A 25,492-nucleotide genomic window follows, 5' to 3' on the forward strand; every position below is an offset into this window, starting at 1 on the left:
ATAACCAATTTTTACATATTATTTTTATTTATTTCTCTGCTGTTGCGTGTTTGTTTTTCTTTGCAAGCGATGGTAGCAGAGAGCGAAGTCAATAATGGTGGCATAAGGGAGTCAGACGGCACGCCTTCCGACGTGGAGAGGTTGCGGCACTGCTGGCTCATATAGTATTAGGGTTTCAGTTTTTACTAAAACTGAGTTTAGTTTTTGGGCCAACAGGCCGCCTAGGGTTTTTAGTTTTTGGGTTTGTAAATTGGGTTTTTGGGTTTAATGCATTTGGGCTACATTTGTTGTAAATGGACTGTGGATAATTATTTTTTATATTTTTATTTTATTTTCTTTGGTTTTTTGGGTTGGGCCCGGGCAAAATTGGGCTTCTACATTCCTGTTTTTCTAAACTTGAAATATTGGTCAACAATGGGTTCCTTGGGTTATAGGCATCATGCAGTATGCATTCATTTCCCTACTCAAGGCCATATCAATCCTATGCTAAAGCTAGCCAAAATACTTTACCAGAAGGGCTTTTATATCACCTTTGTCAACACTGAGTTTAACCACAAACATCTACTTAAATCCTGAGGACCTGATGTTCTTAATGGTCTCCCTTCTTTTTGTTTCGAGACCATTCCCGACAGCCTTCCGCCGACGGATATCAATGCCACCCAAGACATCCCTTCCCTCTGCGACTCCACCTGTAACACGCCCTACCCGTATCCATTGCCGGAATAGGTACGAGGCATTACCGGAGTTTACTGAATATTTTCAGATAATTCTGAGTCATTTATTATTCATATGTTGAAAATAATCATAACGTCTCTCTATTGGGCCCTCGAAGCCCCAAACATAAATTAAAAACCAACCAGAATTAAATCGGGATCGTAAAAAAAAATTCGCAAAATCTTAAATTTTATTTTCATCTAAGTACTTACCATTTCAATACTTCTTATAATTAAATATGTTACCATTCAATCAATAGCTTGACACTTGTCTAAGCGTCAAACAACATCATTGTTAGTATACTTGCATATATTTCATATAAATTCAACATTTATATACTTATTTTCTCGACATGTTACACTTGAGTTTAATAATTGTCTTTACTTACATAATTTTCTTGTATTAACATATCAAAGATTATCATATATGTACATGTCATGAAACATATCATTCTCTTGCTGTTTCTTCATAAGTATATATCAATCATTTCATTATATCAATATTTCATGCACCATCATTTCCATATATTTTATGTATATTTATTCCGGTAAAGTTTATATCAAACTTAACATAAATTATATTCCATGTGCTTATTCTTATTTTGTTTATCTATCTTCATAATTATTTCATACAACTATGTTGTACATATATTTCCATATGACCAGTTCTTGTAAACATTTCACACAACTATTCCATATAACCATTCGTCATCTGACACATATTACCTGAATATCAATTGTTCAATAGATGTCATCGCGTCTCCCATCCACGGTCTTATTTATCTTTAACATGATGCCATAGTGTCTTTCAATTATGGTCTTACTCATTTTCTGTCATGTTGCCATGGTATCTTTCAACCATGGTCTTATTCATTTCATGTCACGCTGCCATGGTATCTTTCAACCATGGTCTTATTCATTTCCCGTCATGTTGCCATGGTATTTTTCAACCATGGTCTTACACATTTCATATCAGGTTGCCATGGTATCTTTCAACCATGGTCTTACACATTTCATATCAGAGAGCACACTCCCGCGAACCTCATCCTTACAGTGGGATTACCAGTCCAGGCTAAATCCCCTGCAACGACAATTACTCTAATGAGCTTGGATCTGAATTACCAGTCCAGGCTAAATTCAGACCCTAATTTGGTATACCCGTCCAGGCTAAATCCATTTACACGTATTCTTCGGGAGGGCTATATCAGGATAGGATCACCTGTCCGGGCTAGATCCTTTTTTACCGTCAATTCCTTTTCAGAGATCCATCGAAATTTCCTTTTATTCAAACGGGATTTCTTCCCCTTTTTATCAAATATATCAATGTTCCATCAATTTTCATACAATGAACATTCAAATTATTTTCACATCAATAACATACATTTCAAGCATTTAAGAATATAATTCAAGTTACACCAACTTACCTCATTGCTTGTTTGTGTTTATAATTTCATTAATCCGATATCTTTTCTTTTCTAGTATCAAGTCTCATATTTGAGTCGTCCGGATCTTTATAAATAAATTTGATCATCATTTTCATTCATTTCATATTCTAATACATTTAATTAATGCTCTAGGCAAAATTACCATTTTGCCCCTAAACTTTTAATTAATGACGATTTCATCCTTAGAGTCAGGGAAAATAAAATTCTTGCAATTTAATCCTTATTTCCAGCTATTATTCTCATATGTATTGATAACAGTTCATGAATTCTATAAAATATCAGAATTTTCCATAATTTCAACACTTTTTTAATTTAATCCCTAAAACATGTTGCTCCCCGATCTTGAACTAAATTAATAATTTCATTCAATTTTGTAATTTAAATAATAAAATAATCCATTTCATGCAATTTGGTCATTTCTGAAATTTTTACAAAATTGCCCATAAAGTTTTACTTTTATTCAGTTTAGTCCCTGATCCTAAAATATACAAATTAGCCATGCTAGATGAATATTCATACATATTTTTCCTCCTCCTCCTCTCCATTCCACATCCTTAATGTAGATAACACACTTGTAAGTAACATTATCCATAATTTTTATTATTTACTTTTATGAATATTCAAGCTGTCTATCTACGTCATACTCACTAAATTATTTATATCTAGAGCTATAGAACTCCAAATTAAGATCCGCTAATTTTAACTGAAACTAGACTCATATATATTCTTACCATAAAATTTTAATAATTTTTGGTTTAGTCAATAAGTACAGTTTATTCTTTAAAATTACCCATGTTCTGCTGTCTGACAGTTCTAGCCCTTCTTCACTAAAAATTAATTATCTCCTCGTAAAGAATTCAAATGATGTTCCTGTTTTTTATATTGAAAATAGACTCATTAAGGATTCTAAAAATATAAATTTAATCCCATAATTATTTCTATCCAATTTTTTATGATTTTATAAAGTCAGAACAGGGGAACCCGAAATCATTCTGACCTTGTCTCACAAAATTCATCATATCTCATTATTTACAATTCCATTGCTTACATCATTTCTTCTATAAGAAACTAGACTTAATAAGATTTAATTTCATATTTTATTCATCCTATAATTGGATTTCTACAATTTTTGATGATTTTTCAAAGTTAGACTACTGTTGCTGTCCAAAACTGTTTTAGTACAAGATATTAATTACCATGTTATAACACCCTTATTTTTTTTTCTACACCATTTCTCATCACTTTCTCTTATTTTCTCTTCACTAACATATCAAGAACATAGGACCTTATGTAAGAAAACTCTACTATAACATTATTTTCATGCTTTGTCAATAATAACAAACTTAAAAACATATTGAAATCTTGATATTCTTACCTCGTTCTATTGATACTAATCTTTAACTTGATTTTCTCTCTCCTCCAGCTTCTATTTCTTGAATCCAACTTGATATTCTAACTCCCCATGGTCTCCTTAACATTTTTCTCTCTTAGTAGCTATGGAAATTCTTTTGATTTCTAGGTGAAAATGATGAATTTTTTGTGGAAGAACCAAATTGTAAAGAAAACAAAATTTCTTTCTTTTCCTTCTTTTCTAACGTTGGTTGCATGGGAAAGGAAATGAGATGTTAATTCTTTATCTTTCCTTCCTTTTATACTAAATAAATAATAATATAATAATAAACATATCATAAAAATATTAATAAAATAATATTTATCTAATTAATTAATTTAAAATATCATCAACATAATCATTACAGTCTAGAATTCTCTCTCTTACTAATTGACCATTTTGCCCTTCATGATCTTTTAGAATTCCATCATCGAGTCATCACTTAATTTGGTAAAATTGTGATTTAGTCCCTCATAATTTTTCACCTATTTAATTTGGTCCTAATTCATCAATTTTTCTTGGTTTCTAGATCATTCCACCCTTAAAATATTTGCACCATTAGTCCTTTAACTTTTTATATTTACACATCAACCCCTTAAATTTTGAGTATTTACTCTTGTGCAACAAGACTTTTCTCATCTTTGCAGTTTAGTCCTTTCTTGAATTAATATATCATAATATACTTCCCAATATTGACATAACTCAAAAATTCCCTTTTTGTTACTTTATTTCCTTATTTTACTATATCACGGATAATATTTTACTGTAAAAATTTTCGGGGTCTTACACCACCAGCAAGATCTACTTACCCCACTTCAAACAACTCCTCCGCAAGCTAAATGATTCCATGTCTGTAACACCCCCACGCCCGAAACCGTCACCGGAGTCAAGCTTGAGGTGTTACTAAACTTATCTTACCTTTTAAACAACTCTAAACCACTTATTTTAATTTTTGGAATAAACTATTTTTCTGCGTCATGGTTGCTTAAAAATTCATTTCTCGAGTTCCAAAAGTCAAAATTAAAATCCGTAAATTTTTCCTAAAACTAGACTCATATATCTATCTACTAATTTTTTTCTAGAATTTTTGACTTGGCCAATTAGTGCAGTTTATTAGTTAAAGTTTCCCCTATTTCAAAACTCGACTGCACTGACCTATTCTTACTATGAACCATGTTTCTTCCTGTAAAAAATTTATATGACTAAGCAGTTTATTTCACTTAAAACTAGATTCAACAAGGATTCTAACCATATAAATTAAACCTTATAATTAGTGTTTTACAATTTATGGTGAATTTCCAAAGCTGAAACAGGGGATCTAGAAATCGCTCTGACCCTATTTCACTAAAACTTAGATATCTCATAAAATATAATACCTTTACCTTTTTTGCTTATTCCATAAGAAAATATACATAATAAGCTTTAATTTCATATATTATTCATCTTCAAACTATGTTTCTACAATTTTTAGTGATTTTTCAAAGTTACGTTATTTTTGTTACTTGAATCTGTTTTTAGGTTACTTTCACATTTTTCATAATTTTCATGTGATAATCACCATTCAATCATACATATTAATAAACATGTATATCATCGACTAGTTTATTAGCTAATCACTAGCAAGTATTTACACATCATTCATTATTCATATTATACCAAAAGTAGCTAAGTCTCTATACATGCCATGCCCAAAACAAAAAGTCTAATTATACCGAGTTATTTCTTTGATAGTGTGATCGGCTTCCGACGTTTCCTTCGATCCCCGAGTGACTAGATAAGTACTATAAGAAAAAGAAAATAAAGAGATTAAGCACTAGGCTTAGTAAGGTTACAAGCAAATAAATCACAACATTCAACATAATAGATAATTATGCATAATATCATCTAACATCATAAATTTCTTTACTTCTCAATTTCTATCTTCTTCTTTATTCCCTTACCTTCTTTCTTACCTGACCTTTCCTTTTTCATAAGTATAATCTACTTTTCCTTTGCTGTTAATTCACTGTAATTTAACTCGTATCCTGACCCGTTGAACCACTCGGAATACTAAGGATACTAGGGTCGTTCCTGTCTATCAATATCCTGCCAATGCCATGTCTTTGACATGGACTTACATGAATTATTCCTGTCTCCAATGCCATATATATATGGACTTACATGGCTCAATCCTGTCTCCAAAGCCATATTTCTAATATGGATTTACATGGCTCATTTCTGTTCTATCCTGTCAACCCTAATATCCTAACATTCCTAGGGTTCAACCGGGGCTTTCTAACACTTTTCCTCTGTCATTTCACCTTAAATTCGACTTTAAATATTTTCATAACATAAATATATAAATGCTGGAAGTTGACAATAATAATGTAAAATAAAAGAATATTGCATTTATTTGCTGTAACTTACCTTGATACAAAATGTGACTAAACTTTACAATTTAGTCCTTTACTTTTTCTTTTCCCCGATCTACTCCCGAATTTCGTTCTTCTTGATCTATAATAGCAAATTTAACTTATTTAATATTCACATTTATTAAAACAGTCCTTGACCCAAACTTTGGCAAAATTATATTTTTACCCCTAAACTTTCACATATTTGCACTTTTTCCCCAAGGCTCGTAAATTAAAAATCATCCTATTTTCTTATGTTTTATGACATGCTGATCATTTTTCCCTTTTATGACAATATCAAAATCACACTCTAACACTTAAAACCGAGTAGCATAAGTTGTTTAACATAATTTAAAACCTCATATTCTATCATAAAATACCAAAATACACAAATTTCAGCCATGGGTACTTTTCCAAATATGAACCCTAGGTTGAATTATTGCTAGAATAAGCTTAATCAAGTTACCGGGACTCCAAAAACGTAAAGATCATTAAAAACGGGGCTTGGAATCACTTACTATGAAGCTTGAAAGTTGAAGAAACCCCAGCTATGGAGGAGAGCAAAAATCGGCAGAAACTAATTGAGAAGATGACCATTTTTGTGTTATTTTTCCCTTTTTTAATTCATTTAATATCTAAATGACCAAATTACCCCTCCTTACTAAACTTTCAAAAATTTCTTCCATGTCCTAATTTTTGTCCATGAACTTAAAATTGGTCAAATTGTTATTTAAACCCTCCTAATTAATATTCCAAAGTAATTTCATACTAAAAACTTCTAGAATGCAAGTTTTGTAAATTATTCGATTTAGTCCCTACCCTCAAGTTAAGCACTTTATGCATAGAATTTCATCACGAAATTTTCACACAATCATGCAATCATACCATGAACCTCAAAATAATAATAAAATAAATTTTTCTACCTCGAATTTATGGTTTTGCAACCACTATTCCGTTTAGGCCCTATTTCGGAATGTTACATTTCTCCCCCATTTTAGGGATTTTCGTCCCGAAAATCTTACCTGTGAAGAGATTTGGGTACTGTTTTCGCATAGCCTCTTCGGGTTCCCATGTAGCCTCATCTACCCCGTGTTTATTCCATAGTACTTTCACAAGTGCAATACTTTTGTTCCTTAATTGCTTTACCTCTCGAGCTAGAATCTTTACCGGTTCTTCACCGTAAGTTATGTCTGGCTGAATCTCAACCTCTGTCTGAGAAATCACATGTGACGGATCTGAACGATAACGACGTAGCATAGACACATGAAATACATTATAAATCTTCTCTAACTCAATCGGCAAAGCTAACCGATATGCTAATGGTCCGACTCTCTCAATTACTTCAAACAGTCCAATAAAACGTGGACTTAGTTTGCCTTTTTAAATCTGCATACGACTTCTGCCTGTCTGAAGCTGCTTTTAAACAATTTCTGATAACTTTCACTTTTTCTTCTGTTTCTTTAACTAGATCAACCCCGTAAATCTGGCTTTCTTTAAGCTCTGTCCAATATAAAGGTGTACGGCATTTACGTCCATATAAAGCTTCATAAGGTGTCATCTTCAAACTTGACTGGTAACTATTATTATAGGCAAACTCTACCAATGGTAAGTATTTTTCCCAACTACCTTGAAATTCTAATACACAACATCTAAGCATATCTTCAAGTACCTGAATAACTCTCTTTGACTGACCGTCGGTTTGAGGATGGAAAGTTGTACTAAAACTCAACTTTGTGCCCAAAGCCTCTTGTAATTTCTTCCAAAACCGTGAAGTAAATCTTGGATCTTTGTTTGAAATGATCGATAATGGTACCCCATGTAGCCTGACTATCTCTGAAATATACAACTCGGCCAACTTTTCAAGTGAATAATCCATACGAACTGGGATAAAATGAGCCGACTTCGTTAACTTATCAATCACAACCCATACTGCATCTTTCTTTCTCGGTGTAAACGGCAATCCTGTCACAAAATCCATAGTAACTCGATCCCACTTCCATTCCGGAACTAGCACAGGCTGCAATAATCCTGAGGGTACCTGATGTTCGACCTTTACCTGTTGATAAATCAAGCATCTAGAAACAAACTCTGAAATATCTCTTTTCATTCCTATCCACCAATACAATTTCTTCAAATCATTATACATTTTTTGTACTGCCTGGATGAATAGATAAAGGACTGCTATGTGCTTCTTGTAAAATCTTCCGAATAAGCTCATCATTCTTTGGTATACATATTCTGTCTCTAAACATCAAACAACCATCAGAACCAATCCAAAAATCTGATTCTATGCCTGACTCACATTGAACTCTTTTAGCTTGTAACTCATTAAAATCTTTCTGAGCTTCACAAATCTCTTCAAGAAGTACCGGTTTAGCTCTCAATTCAGTTAAAATAGAACCATCATCTGACATGGCTAAATTGGTATTCAAAGCTCGCAATGTAAATAAATGTTTCCTACTTAAAGCGTCAGCAACTACATTTGCTTTACCTGTGTGATAATCAATCACTAACTCATAATCTTTAAGCAATTCCAACCATCTTCTTTGCCTCAAATTCAAATCTTTTTGAGTCATCAAGTATTTCAAGCTTTTATGATCGGTAAATATCCGGCACCTTTCACCATACAAATAATGTCTCCAAATCTTCAATGCAAATACAATAACAGCTAGCTCTAAATCATGTGTCGGATAATTTTTCTCATGTGGCTTCAATTGTCTAGAGGCATAAGCAATTACCTTTCCTTCCTGCATGAGTACACAACTGAGCCCATTCAAGGATGCATCACTGTAAATCACAAATTCTTTACCCGATTCTAGCTGTACTAAGATAGGAGCTTCCATCAACAATGCCTTTAACTTGTCAAAACTTTGTTGGCACTTCTCAGTCCATTCAAACTTAACATCCTTCCGTAGCAGTCTCGTCAACGGGGTAGCTATCATGGAAAATCCCTCCACAAATCGTCTATAATATCCGGTAAGACCAAGAAAACTTCTAACTTCTGATACATTTCTAGGAGGCTTCCAATCAACAATGGCTGAAATCTTGCTCGTATCAACCTTAATACCTTCACCTGAGACAATATGTCCAAGAAAACCAACTTCTCGTAACTAGAACTCACTTTTGCTGAACTTGGCATACAACTGATTATCTCTCAGAATTTGTAAAACTATTCTCTAATGCTCTGCATGCTCAGTCTCATCATGAGAATAAATCAAAATATCATCAATGAACACAACTACAAACTTATCTAAGTACGATCTGAAAATTCGGTTCATTAAGTCCATGAAAATGGCAGGAGCATTAGTCAAGCCAAATGGCATCACAAGGAACTCATAATGACCATACCTAGTTCGGAAAGCAGCCTTCAAGACATCTGACTCTTTAACTCGCAACTGATAGTATCCGGATCTCAAATTTATCTTGGAAAACACAGTAGCTCCCTTCAATTGATCAAACAAATCATCAATTCTAGGCAATGAATACTTGTTCTTTACTGTTACCTTGTTAAGTTGCCGATAATCTATGCACAATCTCATCGATCCGTCTTTCTTTTTCACAAATAGCACTGGTGCACCCCATAGTGAACTACTGGGTCTTACCAAGCCTTTATCTGTTAATTCCTGCAACTGAGCTTTTAATTCTTTCAATTCCAACGGAGCCATTCTATAAGGAGCAATAGAAATGGGTGTGGTACCTGGAATCAACTCAATACCAAACTCAACTTCTCTAACAGGAGGCAAACCTGGTAGTTCTTCCGGAAACACATCGGGAAACTCACATACCACAGGCACTGATTCAATTTTCAATTTTGGATCTTTAGTGTTCAACACAAAAGCAAGATAAGCTTCATACCCTTTTCTCAAACATTTCTGAGCAGACATAATAGAAATTATGGGAAATAAACTATCTGACTCTTCTGAATTAACCCGAAGAATTTCATCATTTTCACACTTCAACTCAATGAATTTCTTTCCACAATTCACTATCACATCATGTGTAGTCAACCAATCCATACCAAGAATCACATCATACTCATCAAATGGAAATAGTATGAGATCAGCCGGAAAACAGTAACCTCTAATCATTAAAGGATAATTTCTACATACTTTATCTACTAATACATGCTTGCCTAATGGATTCGATACTTTAATCACAAATTCTGTAGATTCTATAGGCATACTTATACTAGGCATCAATTTCATACAAACATAAGAATGAGTCGAACCCGGATCAATCACAGCAATGACATTAATATCATGTAGAGAAAATGTACCCGTAATCACATCGGGGGAGGATGCCTCTTTGCGTGCACGAATAGCATAAGTCTTTGCAGGGGCTCTAACATCTGGTCTCACAGCTGAATCTCTAGAGGTACCTCTGTTACTTGCTCCTACTCCCGGTTGCCTCGGTGATCTGCCTCTAGTAGGAGCATTTCTGGATCTAGCACTCTGTGTTACCTCTCGGCTAGCCACTTCTAGACATTCTCGTACAAAATGATCTGGAGCACCACATTTATACCAAACATTTTTGCCTGCCCGACAAGGACCATAATGAAGTCTACCGTACCGTGGACACCCTGATCTGCCCTATCTGACATTACCTACACTCGTAGTCGAGGTGGTCTGAGCCTTCGGATCCTTAAATCTGCTACCTCTATTCTGACTAGATTGCCCTGCCGAAAAGCTAGATCTGGTAGAAAACTCTTTGGGCCTCTTGGATGTAGCCTGAAATGATCTGCTCATCTGTCTCTTCTTTGTATCTTGTGTCTCTGTCTCAACTTTGCCTTTTCTTTTTAACAGCTCCTCTCCCTTACAGGCTCTCTTAACTAAATAACAAACTCTTTTATTTCTAGGACACCCACTGACAGTCGGATATCATCATTTAACCCATCCTCAAACCTTTTACACATGATAGCCTCTGTAGACACACATTCTCGAGCATATTTACTAAGTCTGACAAATTCGCGCTCATAATCGCTCACTTTCATATTACCTTGTTTCAATTCCAGGAATTCCTTTCTCTTCTGGTCAATAAACCTCTGACTGATGTACTTTTTACGAAATTCCTCCTGAAAGAAATCCCAAGTGACCCTCTCATTTGGTACAACTGATACAAGCGTCTTCCACCAGTAGTAGGCTGAGTCTCTAAGAAGTGATACTACACATTTCATACATTCCTCGGGTGTACAAGATAATTCGTCAAAGACTCTGATAGTATTTTCTAACCAAAATTCTGCTTTTTCCACATCATCATCTTTTGTTGCTCGGAACTCTTCTGCCCCTTGTTTCCTGATTCTATCAATTGGTGGCTTTTCTCTTACCACTATACCTGTGACTGGGGAAGCTTGAGCTACATGGGTAGCCTGAGAATCATGAGGGGGTGGAGGTCTAACTTCCGGATTCGTACGAACGAACTCAGCAAACAAATCATTCAAAGCTCGGAAGAGAGTTTCTCGAGTCACTCCTCCCTGATCAACTATTACTGGCCTATTCTCAGATGGCGCTACCCCTTCTGCGGGAGCAGGCGCATTACTTTCTACATCATCATCACCAGCTCGTCCGGGATCCATTACTATAAAACAAAATATTTAAAAATCGTCAGGAGTCGTCACACTATCAAAATACAAGTATGGCATGTATAGCTAGACTTTTTCTCACACTAACTGTTTCGAGAACCGACTAAACCTGTTCTGATACCAATAAATGCAACACCCCCATGCCTGAAACCGTCACCGAAGTCAAGCTTGAGGTGTTACTAAACTTATCTTACCTTTTAAACAACTCTAAACCACTTATTTTAATTTTTGAAATAAACTATTTTTCTGCGTCATGGTTGCTTAAAAATTCATTTCTCGAGTTTCAAAACTCAAAATTAAGATCCATAAATTTTTCCTGAAATTAGACTCATATATCTATCTATTAATTTTTTTCTAGAATTTTTTACTTGGCCAATTAGTATAGTTTATTGGTTAAAGTTTCCCCTATTTCAAAACTCGACTACACTGACCTATTCTTACTATGAACCATGTTTCTTCCTGTACAAAATTCATATGACTAAGCCGTTTGTTTCTTTTAAAACTAGATTCAACAAGGATTCTAACCATATAAATTAAACCTTATAATTAGAGTTTTACAGTTTATGGTGAATTTCCAAAGCTGAAACAGGGGATCTAGAAATTGCTCTGACCCTATTTCACTAAAACTTAGATATCTCATAAAATATAATACCTTTACCTTTTTTGCTTATTCCATAAGAAAATATACATAATAAGCTTTAATTTAATATATTATTCATCTTCAAACTATGTTTCTACAATTTTTAGTGATTTTTCAAAGTTACGTCATTTTTGTTACTTGAATCTGTTTTTAGGTTACTTTCACATTTTTCATAATTTTCATGTGATAATCACCATTCAATCATACATATTAATAAACATGTATATCATCGACTAGTTTATTAGCTAATCACTAGCAAGTATTTACACATCATTCATTATTCATATTATACCAAAAGCAGCTAAGTCTCTATACATGCCATACCCAAAACAAAACGTCTAATTATACCGAGTTATTTCTTTGATAGTGTGATCGACCTCCGACGTTTCCTTCGATCCCCGAGTGACTAGATAAGTACTATAAGAAGAAGAAAATAAAGAGATTAAGCACTAGGCTTAGTAAGCTTACAAGCAAATAAATTACAGCATTCAACATAATGGATAATTATGCATAATATCATCTAACATCATAAATTTCTTTACTTCTCAATTTCTATCTTCTTCTTTATTCCCTTACCTTCTTTCTTACCTGACCTTTCCTTTTTCATAAGTATAATCTACTTTTCCTTTGCTGTTAATTCACTGTAATTTAACTCGTATCCTGACCCGTTGAACCACTCGGAATACTAAGGATACTAGGGTCGTTCCTGTCTATCAATATCCTGCCAATGCCATGTCTTTGACATGGACTTACATGAATTATTCCTGTCTCCAATGCCATATATATATATGGACTTACATGGCTCAATCCTGTCTCCAAAGCCATATTTCTAATATGGACTTACATGGCTCATTTCTGTTCTGTCCTGTCAACCCTAATATCCTAACATTCCTAGGGTTCAACCGGGGCTTTCTAACACTTTTCCTCTGTCATTTCACCTTAAATTCGACTTTAAATATTTTCATAACATAAATATATAAATGCTGGAAGTTGACAATAATAATGTAAAATAAAAGAATATTGCATTTATTTACTGTAACTTACATTGATACAAAATGTGACTAAACTTTACAATTTAGTCCTTTACTTTTTCTTTTCCCCGATCTACTCCCGAATTTCGTTCTTCTTGATCTATAATAGCAAATTTAACTTATTTAATATTCACATTTATTAAAACAGTCCTTGACCCAAACTTTGGCAAAATTATATTTTTACCCCTAAACTTTCACATATTTGCACTTTTTCCCCAAGGCTCGTAAATTAAACTTCATCCTATTTTCTTATGTTTTATGACATGCTGATCATTTTTCCCTTTTATGGCAATATCAAAATCACACTCTAACATATACTTATGACTATTGGTATTTTTTTCCAATTTAAGCCATTTTACTCGTTTTCACTTAAAACCGAGTAGCATAAGTTGTTTAACATAATTTAAAACCTCATATTCTATCATAAAACACCAAAATACACAAATTTCAGCCATGGGTATTTTTCCAAATATGAACCCTAGGTTGAATTATTGCTAGAATAAGCTTAATCAAGTTACCGGGACTCCAAAAACGTAAAGATCATTAAAAACGGGGCTTGGAATCACTTACTATGAAGCTTGAAAGTTGAAGAAACCCCAGCTATGGAGGAGAGCAAAAATCGGCAGAAACTAATTGAGAAGATGACCATTTTTGTGTTATTTTTCCCTTTTTAATTCATTTAAAAATTACCCCTCCTTACTAAACTTTCAAAAATTCCTTCCATGTCCTAATTTTTGTCCATGAACTTAAAATTGGTCAAATTGTTATTTAAACCCTCCTAATTAATATTCCAAAGTAATTTCATACTAAAAACTTCTAGAATGAAAGTTTTGCAAATTATTCGATTTAGTCCCTAACCTTAACTTAAGCACTTTATGCATAGAATTTCATCACGAAATTTTCACACAATCATGCAATCATACCATGAACCTCAAAATAATAATAAAATAAAATTTTTTACCTCGAATTTGTGGTTTCACAACCACTATTCCGTTTAGGCCCTATTTTGGGATGTTACAACGTCCACATCCAAAGTTTCCCCTATTTCTTGCATTATTTCGAATGGTGTCATGACCTTCACTCTTAATGCAATTAAAGAATTAGATGTCCCTAAAATTCTGTTTTGGACTACAAGCACTTGTGGCTTCCTCGGTTACATTCACTATCACCAATTAATGGAAAAGGGTTATAAGCCTCTCAAAGATAATTTTTATAATCCAACATTTTAGCTCTACTTTCACCACTTGCATTAGCTTCGCCATTGATGTCGGGTTTAATTATTGTTATTTTTGATTTGTAGATGAAAGCTATTTAACGAATGGGTACTTGGATATCGTCATAGATTGGATACAGGCAATGGAAGGTATCCGATAAAGGGATCTACCTTCTTTTTTTAAAACAACTGATCCAAATTTCGTTATACTTAATTTTATTTTCTTTGAAACCAAAAGAGCTCAGAAGGCGTCAGCAATTATATTGAACACCTTTGATGATTTGGAGCATGAGTCATTGGACGTACTCAACTTAATGCTACCCCTAGTTTACTAATTGGGTCCTCTGTAACACCCTTAACTCGTATCCGTTGCCAGAGTTTTCAAATCAAACAAACATAAATTTCAAACATTTCAAAATCATATCAGTAATCATATTAAATCCAATCCAAAACATACATATTGTCCCGTATACGAGCCTTTGAGGCCATAAAAACACATTAGAAACAAGTTGGGACTAAATCAGAAACTCAGAGAAGTTTTCATAAAACAAGGAAAATTTTCAAAACTACAGGGGTCACACGGTCGTGTCCCAACCCATGCCCGTGCCCGTGTAAGTCACTAACTTGGGCCATACGGCCAAGTCACACGCCCATGTGCCAGGCCATGTGCTAGGCAATGCAACTGCTTGACTTGCAACCCTTTGAAAGCTACAGGGGACACACCGCCGTGTCGTTTGGCTGTGTGTCACACACGACTATGACACACTCCCATGTCTCTACCCATGTGGACGAAAATAGGCTATTTTACAAGCCATTTTTCTCACCCATTATGGCATGCACCTATAACAAATTTTCATATACATACAAGCCAAAACAAGGCACTAAAATCATTCATATTCTAGCTATTCTAACATGGTATAAAATCATATAACCAATATGTCCTTAGGCACCTCAAATGATAACATGAAAGCATGTATAACCATGTACTCAATTTGGCCAAAATAATCAACTAACTTTTAAGCATAATTGCATCAATGCATATAATTGAATTTACTTACCAAAACATACCAAATAGTGCAAAACATGCCATTCAACTACTAGCATTAACATTCATAAATGTCATTCACAACAAAGTACCAATCACAATATTTCCAAACATGCCAAATACTTATAAAAAATTAATCATCATAACTACTTATAACCAAACTAATTCACATAACATACTTGAAATATTCAATCATCATCATTTGACACCAAAAGATTTATACAACTTTTTCTTATATATGTTCCAAAAAGTTTACCTAATTAAACACACAAGTTCAATTATCTTTACTAGAAACAAGCATAACAAGTTACTTCCAATAGTTATATCCTTTCAAAATATTCAAGTACTATAGACCCTTTCCTAATACATGCCACTTAAACCAACTAGCAAGAACCAAAATGACTACCAAGATGCTGATGACAGTGCACGAGCTTCCGAGTCGATCCAATCAAAGCAACGATTCCAAAGGTTCTACAAGAATAAATCAAACTAATAAGCATCACAAAGCCTAGTAAGTTCGGTATTAGTTTCATTTATTAATTAACCAAAATTATCAAATAAATGTCAATTTGTATTACACCAGTACAATGCCTGTTAGGCACAAAGCCCGAATATCACCGGCACAAAGCCTGCTAGGCACATAGCCTGAATAATTACCGGCACACAGCCTGAATAATCACCGACACATAACATGCTAGGCACATAGCCCAAATAATCACCGACACTTCTAATTTGTTAAACATAACTAAATAAAATTCATGATTCAACCAATTATGAAATAGTAAAAATATTCAATAAGATTAATAGTAACCATATAACAAACTTACCTAGACTGAATTATAGAAATGGTAGAAATTCAAGGACTATTCCGCTAATTTTCCTTTTCCTCGAATATCTACAGATTTTTTATCTATAATATTAAATTCTTCAATTATTAGCATATATTTCATTTCAAATTCATTTTACAATTAATACCCTATTATTTTTTTGAATTTATACAATTACCCTAAACTTTTACATTATGCAATTTAACCCCTTAACTCGAAACTCATCAAATTAACTAATTTTCTCAAGTCAATAATTTATCCAAATATTATAGGCCGTCAACCAGCCCCTAATAAACATCAAATTTACTATTAAACCCTAATATTTTGACATTTTCACAATTTAATCCTAAAATCAAGATTTAACAAAAATCTTTTTACAAATTCATCATATAGCATAATAAAGACTCCAAATACATGGTATTAATAAAAAATATTCAATATTCATCAATGACAACTTCCAAAAATTTTTAACAAAATCAAACACGAAGGTACTGGCTAGTTGGACCTAGTTACAACGATCTCAAAAATATAAAAATTACAAGAAGATGGATCAATTTCCATACCATGCTAGGAAAAATGATGAAAAAGCTTCCTAGGGCATCAATGGTGAGTTTCGGCCAAGCAGAAGAGAAAAATGAATAATTTTGGCTTTTGATTCCATTTGTTTAATTTTAATTTTAACAAATTTACCATTTTTCCATTATCATTAATTTTTTCATTTTTAATTCTAATTGCCGTCCCAGACATTAATCATGGTGTAATTGCTACTTAAGTCTATCCTTAACTATTAACTAATCAATTTGATTACCTAATTGTAATAAGTACTAACTTTTTCACCTTTTTCTTTAATTAACTATCTAAACGATAAAATTCCCGAACCAAAATTTAATACGACTCTAGTGACTCTATAAATATTTTAAAAATAATATTTACGAGTCGATACGACAGAAATTTGTGGTCCCGAAACCACTATTCTGTCATGTAATACCTTAAAAATTTTTACAGTAAGATATTATCCTTGATATAGTAAAATAAGGAAATAAAGTGACAAAAGGAGAAATTTTGAGTTATGTCAACATTGGGGAGTATATTATGATATATTAATTCAAGAAAGGACTAAATTGTAAAAGTGAGAAAAGTTTTGTTGCACAAGAGTAAATACTCAAAATTTGAGGGGTTAAAGTGTAAATATAAAAGAGTTGAAGGACTAATAGTGTTAATGCTTTCAGGGTGGAATGATCTAGAAACTAAGGAAAATGAATGAATTAGGACCAAATTGAATAGGTGAAGAATTATGATGGACTAAATTGTAATTTTACCAAATTTAAATAATGACTCAATGATGGAATTTTAACAGATTATAAAGGGAAAAATGGTCAATTAATAAGGAGAGAGGAATCTAGAAGATAATGATGATGTTGAAGATATTTTAGATTAATTAAATAAATATTAGTTTATGAATATTTTAATTTAATTTTAAAAATGATATTTTATTATTTTATTATTATTTTATTTAGTATATATAAGGAAAGAAAGATGAAGAGCCATCATCTTTTTCCCATGCACCCAATGTATGAAGAGAAAGAAAGAAAGAATCTTTCTTTTCTTTACAATTTAGTCCTTTCACCAAAAATCGACCATTTTCACTTAGAAATCAAAAGAATTTCTATAGCCATCAAGAGAGAAAGATGACAAGGAGACTATGGGGACCTAGAATATCAAATTAGATTCAAGAAATAAAAGCTAGAGGAGAGAGAAGATCAAGTTAGAGATTGAAATCAATAGAACAAGGTAAGAATATCAATATTTCAATATATTTTTAAGTGTAATATTATTGAAAAAGTAAGGAAATGATGTGAATGTAGAGTTTTCTTATATAAAGTTTTATGTTCTTGATATGTTAGTGAAGGAAAATAAGAGAAAGTGATGGAAAATATTGTTGAGAAAGAAAATAAGAGTGTTATAAACGTGGTAATCAATATTTTGTACTAAAATAGTTTTGGACAGCTTGATATGAGTATATAAGCATATAGTGAAATTATGTACATATTAAGGATGTGGAATGGAGAGGAGGAGGGGGAAAATATATGTGAATATTCAGCTAACATGGGTTTACATTAAAAATGGCTAATTTGCATGTTGTAGGCTCAGGGATTCAATTGAATAAAAGTAAAACTTTAGGAGTAATTTTATAAAAATGTAAAAAATGACCATATTGCATGAAATGAATTGTTTTATTATTTAAATTAATAAATTGAATGAAATTATCAATTTAGATAAATATCGTGTGGAAAATAGAGAAAAATAAAAAATTTCTAAAATGCCCCTGAATTTTGGTATTTCTGCAATTTAGCCAGGTAAGTTCATATGATTGAACTTTCATGATTATTTGCTAAATTAAGACTGATATAATGTATTATTTCATATGTTTACTATTGAATTATGAATATTATTAAATTATGGAAATCGGATCAAAAGTTCAAATTGAGCAGAACGCTGAATTGAGTATGACCATTCAGTGATCAGTGATGAATTAACGGATAAGACCATGGTTGGGCCATGGCAATATATGTGTAAGACTATAACTAGGCTATGACATCCTAATGATAAGACTATATCTGGGATATGGCACCACGAGTGTAAGACCATGGCTGGGCCATGGCAATACACGTGTAAGACCATAGTTGGACCATGGCATCATACCAGAAATGAGTAAGACCATAGCTAAAAGACGTTATGGCATCATGATTCAGGCGAGTAAGACCATAGCTGAAAGACGCTATGGCGTTGCGATTCAAATGTGAAAGACCATGGTTGAAAGATACAATGACAATATGACAAGGAATGAATAAGACTATGGTTGAAAGATACCATGGCAACACGACAGAAAATGAGTAAGACCATAGTTGAAAGACACTATGGCATCATGTTGAAGATAAATAAGATCGTGGATGGGAGACGCTATGACATCTGTTGAACAATTAATATTCAGGTAATATGTATCGATGATGAATGGTTATATGAATTGGTTGTACAAAATGGTTGTATGAAATGTTTACAAGAATTGGTCATATGGAAATATATGTACAAAATAGTTGCATGAAATAATTATGAAGATAGATAAACGAAATAAGCATAGGTACATAGAATATAATTTATGCAAGTTTGATATGAACTATTACCGGAATAAATATACATAAAATATATGAAAATGATGGTGCATGAAATATTGATATAATGAAATGAACTATTTATACTTATGGAGAAACGGTAAGTATTTAATTAAAATTTTTGTTAAATGATATGTAAATCCTAGTAATGACCGAAACCTTGTTCCAGCTATGGATACGGGTTAGGGGTGTTACACCTCACCACTGAAAATTGGGCTATTACATCCTCTGCGTCTTGTTTTGAATCACCATGTGGATGATAGTGAGTTGAAACAAATAGGATTGAATTTTTGGAAAGAAGAGCCCGAGTGCTCCAATGGTTAGACTCCAAAGAGCCCAACTCTATTGTTTACATGAATTCGGGAGCATCACTGTGATGATAGCTAATCAACTAACTGAATTTGCTTGGGGGCCAACAAACAGCAAACAACCTTTGATGTGGGTCATTAGACCCAATCTTGTCGGTGATGAATCAACAGTTGTGCCGATAGAGTTTGTAGCAGAGACCAAAGATAGAGGCATGTTGGCAACATGGTGCCCACAAGAACAAGTCCTAAACCACCCTTTAGTTGAAGGATTCTTAATGCATAGCGGATGGAATTCCACGATTGAAAGCATATCCGGCGGCATCCCCATGACATATTGGCCGTTTTTCACGGAGTAGCAAACGAATTGTTTGTATTCGTGTACTAAATGGGGAATAGGAGAGAAAAGCAGAGGCGGCTACTGTTAAAGAGTAAATATATAAAGAGTAAAGGAATGGGCATGGAAATCGACAATAATGTTAAGAGGAATGAAGTAGAGAGCCTTGTTAGAGAGCTAATCAAAGGAGAAAAGAGTAAAGATATGAAGAAGAAATCTGTGGAATAGGAGAGAAAAGTAGAGGCGGCGGCTGTTAATTCTGATGGCTCGTCTTATAGGAATCTCGACAAAATTATCCAACTTCTATGCACACCTAGAGCTTAAAACCAAAGCCTACTTTACTTGTTTGATTCAAAAGAAATATCTAAGAATTAATAAAGTTATACTGTTTTGCCCTTACAAAATTAATATAACATTAACACTAATAAAATTCCATTCGTAATATTTATTTGTATTAAATTATAGAGTACAAATTTAAATTTTAAATTATACTTAATTTCATAAATTTAGACTTTTTACTTTTTTAATTTAAAATTTTAAAAATAATTATTATCATAGTTAAATATTTTTTATTAAATTCACTTATGTGACATTTTAAAATTTAAAACATCATTTGTTAATCATGTAAAAAAAGAGAGAGCATAATTTGTCTTATATAAATATAATAAAAATATGATGTGTAATATTATTATTTATCATTAACAATATAAATTTCTTTCTAACTATATGACTGGACTTTTTTACATAAACAATATATAAATAAAATTAATTACTAGAATATTATACTTTGAAAATTGTTTATGAAAATGAGATGTTTTAATTTATTTGTCAATAAATTTAACATCAAATTGCCATTATTCATAATAATTTAGAATTTCAAAGTGTTTTGTTTGTCTCAAATCGTCACCACTCATGTATATGGATGGTAACTTAAAAAAAATTCATCAATCATGAATCAATATTAAATTAAAGTTTTTTTTTTGTAAAAATATCAAAATTTATAGAAGAAATGAAAATAAAACCTTGAAGATTTAAAAAACGAATATCATGGATTCAACATATTTTAAATATGGAAAGATGTAGGCAACTAGATACAAGGTATAAAATTACAAGGAAGGGGAATTTGGCACGTTCAAATTAATGTTGTAGTGTCGACTTTGTTAAATAATGACTGAAAGAATAGAAATACTGTATTGAATCAAGAAGACTACAGTAAGATACAAAACTCAGCCTTTTTGATGTACCTGCATGCAGGTTATATAGTAACGTAACCTAACAGTATTGAATAACTGACTACTGACTTTGCTAACTACTAATAACTAACGACTAACTGATTTTATTAGTTACTCTAACATTCTCCTGGTTTCTTTTTTCCTTGTTTGTTTCGAGAAGAAAGACAGTATCTCCGGGCAATATACAAAAAGCCTGTCGAAAAAAGCCAAACTGCTTAGGCGTGATGGGCTTGGTGAGGACATCAGAAACCTACTTCTCAGAAGGAACAAAGTTGACTTGCAGGGTGCCATTAAGAACTCTTTCTCGAACAAAATGATGATTGATCTCTACATGTTTTACTTTAGCATGATGCATAGGATTGACAACTATTGAAACCATGAACGTATTATCACACCAAACCACAAGAGATTGGCAGAAGATCACACCAACTTCAGCTAATAACTGTTTGACCCACAGTAGCTCAGACACACAATTGGCTAGACTGCGATACTCGGCTTCGGACTAGGATCTAGACACGACCACTTGTTTCTTGGAACATCATGCAACTGGATTCGATCCTAGATAGACGACATAGCCTGTGGTGACCGTCTGTCTTCAATGCAAGAGGACCAGTCAGCATCTGAGTAGCAGGTTAGCTGGAACTGGCCTTTGGAGTAAAGGAGCCCATGAGCCATAGTGCCACTAAGGTATCGAAGAACCCTCTTTACTGCCTTCCAATGAGCCTTACTTGGAGTGTTCATATAGTGACTTAACTTGTTAACACAGTAGGATAAGTTAGGACGAGTGATACACACATATTGAAGCATGCCAATTGTACTCCGATATAAACGATCATCAACCAGTGGAAGACTCTCATTAGCAGTTACCAGCTTTGGAAAACTCACCATGGGTGTTGGCGTGGGTGCTGCTGCTGACATGCCTGTTTTAGACAGAATCTCACCAATGTATTTTTGTTGGCTTAAAAATAACCCTTGAGGTGTATGTTGGACTGCAACACCTAAGAAAAAACTGAGTGGCCTTATGTCTTTAAGAGCAAATTTCGTGTGTAACAGTTGCACAACCTTGTCAATCTCATGATTGGAACTGTCTGTGATGGCTATATCATCAACATAGGCCATAAGTAGAAGAAAACTGTCAGATGTAGATCGAATGAACAACGAAGGGTCAGCTTTGGATGCATGAAAACCAAGCGGACTAATCAGGTATTGTCTGAGTGTCTGAAACCATGCACAATGGGCTTGCCGCAGTCCGTATAGAGCTTTGTTTAATTGACACACAAGCTACTGTCCATTAGGACCAACTTCTTCAAACTCAGGTGGTTGCTCTATGTAAATTTTTTCAGTCAACAACCTATTGAGGAAGGCATTGTTCACATTAATTTATCTTAACGCCTAGCCTTTCATGACTGAAAGAGCGAGATAGTGCGAATGGTAACAGCTCGAACCACAGGACTGAAGGTGTCCTGATAATCCAAGCGTGCATGTTGTGAGAACCCTTTGGCCACGAGACGTGCTTTGTACCTCTCAACAGTACCATCAGCCTTTATTTTTACTCTAAACAACCACTTGCAACCAATTACTCGTCTATTTTCAGGTAGAGGACATAGGCACCATGTGTTATTTCGAATAAGAGCCTGCAGCTCACTATGTACAGCAGCCTTCCAAGACTCATTGCTCATCGCAGCATGAATGTCTTTGGGAATACCGTCAGAGGAAGAAGATGCTATGCTCATGTAGGCTTTTGGCTTAAAGATGCCAACTTTGCTACGAGTAACCATAGCATGGGTGTTGCATGGGACATGTATTGAAAGTGGTTGAGTTGAGATGGGGTTAGGTGAATGTAAAGGAGATCTGTCAAAGATAGAGGGAGTTGAGGTAAAGGGATGAGACTGAAGATTATTAGTAAGAGAGGCAGTAGACATAGGGGTCAGTTGTCGAGATGGTTGAATAGAAGAGTGGGCTTGAGTACAAGTTGTCGATAAAACAAGTAGTTTAAAAATTGACAGTGATGGAGATGAAGAACAATGAGGCTTGGAGTTGACAACTTTAAATGGAAACATTGTTTCATGAAAAGTGACATGACGTGTGATATACATTCAACCAAAAGCATCTTGACACCGGTAGCCCTTATGCAATGGGGAATACCCCAAAAAAGTGCATGGTGTTGATCTATACTGTAACTTGTGAGTGTTGTAGGGTCACAGGTTAAGAAAGTACAAGCAATCAAAGACATGTAAGAAGGCATAACTGGGCAAAACTTTAAACAATTTTTCATATGGCGAGATGTGGTTCAGAGGATGAAAGGGCAATCTGTTGAGTAAGTGAACCGCAGTAACAAAGGCATCATTCCAGTAAGTCAAAGGCATAGAAGCATGTACCAACATGGAGAGACCTACTTCAGCTATTTGTCTATGTTTCACTCAACTAGACCATTTTGAGCTGAGGTATACGGGTATGTAAGGCGATGCACAATCTCTTGTTGAGATAGGTACAGTTTCAAAGCTTGAAATTCTCCTCCCCCATCGGTTTGAAGAGTTTTAAGCTTGCAACCAATAACTCTTTCAGCTTGTCGCTGAAACTGTGAAAATACAGTAAGAACTTCAGACTTCTTTTTCAGAAAGTAAACCCAAGTGTAGCGTGTATAAGCATCTGTAAAAGCAACATAGTATCAAAAGTTATTAGAAGTAATTGGAGCTGGTCTCTAGACATCAACAACCACTAATTGAAATGGTACAGTATATTCGGTTACAGATTTTTGAAATGGCTGCTTATGTTCTTTACCCAAATGACACGTAATACACGGAAATGAACCGTTATTATCACCAAAAGGTATGTTACACTTAAGCAATGCCTTTGTAAGTATAGCTTTACAAGGATGGCCTAGCCTATAATGCCATACATCATAAAGAATAATGAAGCTGGTAGTAAAACATTGAGCTGAAGCAGAAGAGCCTGGCTGGGCAGAAGTAGGTAAGTGAAGTTTGTAAATCCATACTGCACTGACCCTTTAAGAAGCACCTCCCCTGTGTGCATGTCACGAACTTGACACTGTGTAGGAAAAAACTCAAACATCACCTAGTTATCTTTAGTAAACTTTGAGACAGACAAGAGGTTCTTAGTTATGCCAGGCACAAGCAGTAAAGATCGCATATATAATGGGCACGAACGAGTAAGCAAAGAAGACTGACCAAAGGACAGGATCGGAAGAGCATTGCCATTACCAACATACACCTTAGCTGGACCTTTGTATAGTGTGTTGTCTGCTAGAGAAGTAGGGGAGTGAGTGAGTGAGATGATATGTTGCCCTAGAGTCAGGGTACCATGCATTTTCTCCAGCAGCCTCGGGTGTGGCAATGTAAGCTTAGGCAAGTGGGGCTGCTAGAATAGATGTATTGGTCGGTAGAAAACTGCTTGTGGCAAATGGATTAGACCAAGAAGATGTTGGCATTATAGATGGAATAAACCAGTTTGGTGGAGCATTGGGAACGGTAGTTGATGTAGGTGGCATCCAAGGCATCATGGGAGAAACAACAGAACATACAAACATTGACCTGTGTAGGCTGAGGTGGCCTATATCCTGTACTTTTGTACGAGGCATTGAACCTATAATAACAGTGATCAACAAAGTGACCGTGTTTCACACAAAGTTGACACTGAAAGCAGGAGCCAGATGATCGACCACGCTCTCGTCCTCGAGTGCTAGTGAGGGACGATAAACAGGTATAGATTCGCTGTTATCAACCGGCCTTGTTGGCTGATGCAAGACCACATTAGCAGGAGCAAAGACCTCAAGAACTAGAGAAAGTTGCCTTGTCCCAGCATCCAAAATCATAGTAGTGACACCCTAAACAGTGTAAGGTATTTGACTGGCGGTGATGATCGTAATAATAGACTCATAATTTGAGGAAAAACCATTAAGAATTAAGGTGACATGCTCATGATCGCTAATGATCTCTCCACAACTAGTAAGACTAGCACAGTACCCCTTAATCTTCATTAAAAAATCTTTCATAGATAGATCTCCTTTGCGCTGAGAGTGTAAAGTTCACTTGTAAAACATCAGTCTGGACATGGTTTGGCTACTGATGATAAGAGCCAAGACACAAGAGCACTATCTTGCTGCTCAAACCGAGTAAACTCAGGATTTTCTTGAGGTACACCAACAGCATCTGGAAG

General features: G+C 34.2%; 1 pseudogene; it reads left to right on the forward strand.

The window, feature by feature from the left end:
* Nucleotides 1–414: 414 nt before the first annotated feature.
* LOC107960661 (7-deoxyloganetin glucosyltransferase-like) lies at nt 415–20,408 on the forward strand (annotated as a pseudogene).
* The last annotated feature ends 5,084 nt before the right edge of the window (nt 20,409–25,492 follow it).

This window comes from Gossypium hirsutum, chromosome A05 (genome assembly GCF_007990345.1).
Source record: "Gossypium hirsutum isolate 1008001.06 chromosome A05, Gossypium_hirsutum_v2.1, whole genome shotgun sequence".
NCBI lineage: Eukaryota > Viridiplantae > Streptophyta > Magnoliopsida > Malvales > Malvaceae > Gossypium > Gossypium hirsutum.